The sequence below is a fragment of the Anopheles gambiae genome (assembly GCF_943734735.2).
Source record: "Anopheles gambiae chromosome X unlocalized genomic scaffold, idAnoGambNW_F1_1 X_unloc_46, whole genome shotgun sequence".
NCBI lineage: Eukaryota > Metazoa > Arthropoda > Insecta > Diptera > Culicidae > Anopheles > Anopheles gambiae.
In genome coordinates, this window is record NW_026902655.1 from 37,501 (window position 1) to 40,000 (window position 2,500).

General features: G+C 47.4%; 1 pseudogene; it reads right to left on the reverse strand.

Moving 5' to 3' along the window:
- Positions 1-2,500, reverse strand: part of LOC133394769 (large subunit ribosomal RNA) — a 9,182-nt pseudogene that overhangs the window by 2,095 nt on the left and 4,587 nt on the right.

Here is a 2,500-nt window from a genome sequence, read left to right on the forward strand (position 1 = left end):
GGCTGGAAAGAAACTGAGAAAGAAAGAAATCTACACCACCAAATCTTCTACTTATCCATCTGTTGACGTCGGGTATGAGACGGTATGTCCACCGACCGTGAGCACTCTCATCCCATTCTCGTTGCCATCGTTCCATAGTTGTGACACGTTCCATGTTACGTGCAACCGATCCGGCGATGTTCTCTGCTCGTCTCCGATGAAAAGTCCTGGAGTCCTCGTCCAGGAGGAGATGCAGCGGGATCATTCCCGCAAGCACGCAGACTGCATCGTGAGAAGTTGTCCTGAAAGAAGAGATAACTCGCTGGACTACTGGCCGGTAAAACCGACGTAGCCATTGTCTACGGTTAGCAAATCTAAGGGTATGACACCAAATGGGCGAGGCATACCGGACCTTCGCCACAACAGTAAGAGCAATTGCTCGCCTAGCATTACTACTCGGACCTGCCTTATTAGGCATCATCCTTACCAAGGTGGTCCATAGCTTCGTCGCTCTCTCCACCGCATACCTGATGTGTGAAGTGTAATCGAGGCGGTCATCTAAGACCATCCCCAAATACTTTAAGCTGCGCGACGAATGTACTACGTGATCACCTACCCTGATAGCCCCATGTTGTATCCTCTGATGGGAACTGACCATAATGAACTCGGTCTTGGTCGGGGCTATCTTTAATCCGTTGTCGGTCATCCATCTGTCGATGATGCGAATCTGGCTGGAAACGAGAATTTCAATATCATCAACACAATTACCTTCCACCAACAATACTATATCGTCTGCATAGCCGATAATCCGTGCACCTTCCACCATTGCAACTCGTAGGACTCCGTCGTACATGAGGTTCCATAACGTTGGGCCAAGTACCGAGCCTTGAGGTACACCCGATGTGACTGCAATCTCTGCCGGTCCATCTGTGGTATCATACATCAGCACACGATTCCTAAAATAATCACCAATGATATCATAAAGATACTTAGGAGTGTTAATTCTCTGTAAAGCATTTGCAATCGCCAACCACGAAGCACTGTTGAAAGCATTAGTAACATCTAATGTAACAACTGCACAATACCGTCCACTGTATCGGTTTCTGCTTCTAGCTACCGAAACAATGTCCACTACCCGTTGAATCGCATCAACCGTTGATCGACGACTTCTGAAACCAAATTGGTCATCAGACAGTCCGTTGACCTCCTCGATGTGTGCATTTAACCGTTGCACTATGATGCGTTCTAGACCTTTACCTGCCCCATCTAATAGACAAATGGGGCGTACCGAACCCGGTTCCCCTGGTGGTTTGTTCGGCTTCGGTATTAACACCAACCTCTGCCTTTTCCACTCATCGGGGAACTTCGCGTTCTCTAAACAGCCTTGGTAAACCCTGCAAAATGCATCGGTTGCAGTCAACATACCAACTTTCAGCGCCTCATTCGGGATACCATCTGGTCCCGGCGCCTTCTTGTTGGGTAGTCTCCTGGCAACCGCAAGAATCTCATCATTAGTTACCCTTTCAAACTCTCGTGGCTGATCGATACGATATTCAGACCACACCGTGTTTGGGTGAGTAGGAAAAAGCTCGCTCACCACTTCCCTAAACTCGTCCAATGTCATGGTTCGGGGTCCAATCGAACCCTCGGCCACTTTCTTGAACGTATGATATACAATACCAAATGATGCGTTGTTCGCTGTTCCCAGGAACTCTTTCCACTTCCTCTGTCGGGTATGCTTGATCAATCGCTTGAGGGCATTCCTTGCCACCTTGAACTCGTCCCTAAAAGAAGAATAGAGATCAGTATTGAATGCTCTTTGCGCTAATCGATCGCGGTGTTTGCACTCTTTGCGAAGTGCCTCAATCTCTAACGTCCACCAAAATGCACTCTTGTTAGGAGTGTACCTCTTACGCTTGGTCATGGTAGCATTACACGCCATGACAAGTATACGCATTAAGTGTTCGCTTGTTGTGACCTCGGTCTCAAAAGCGGCTTGCATCATAACTTCAAATATATCTTTGCTAAAATACTTGATGCTCCATCCCGTTATGGGTCGGGACAAGTTACGCACGCTTTGCGTCTCAAGATCTATTCGTATTGCACGATGATCAGAGTTCATATAGCTAGATAACACCTCCCACTTAAATGATCTTGCAATTGTTCTGCTCGCAAAAGTAAGATCGACTACTGACGTACGCCCTGGTCCAACATAAGTTGGGGCGCTGCCGTCGTTCAATAAAATTGCGTCAATCTGCGCAAAGGTTGATAAGACCAACTCACCTCTTCGTTTCTGGGTTTCTCCACGCTCGCCAAGTTGGTTGTTCCAACTTGCTGACCAAGCGTTGAAGTCCCCCCCGATAACGAATTTGTGGATACCGGTTACGGCCATTACCGTGTTATCCAACATGTTCTGAAACTCTTCCATACTAAATCTAGGTGGCGCGTAAACGCTAACCACTCGCATATCACCTATGTCAACTATCATTAAACCCTTCAAAGCCTTACTGACTACCTTAAC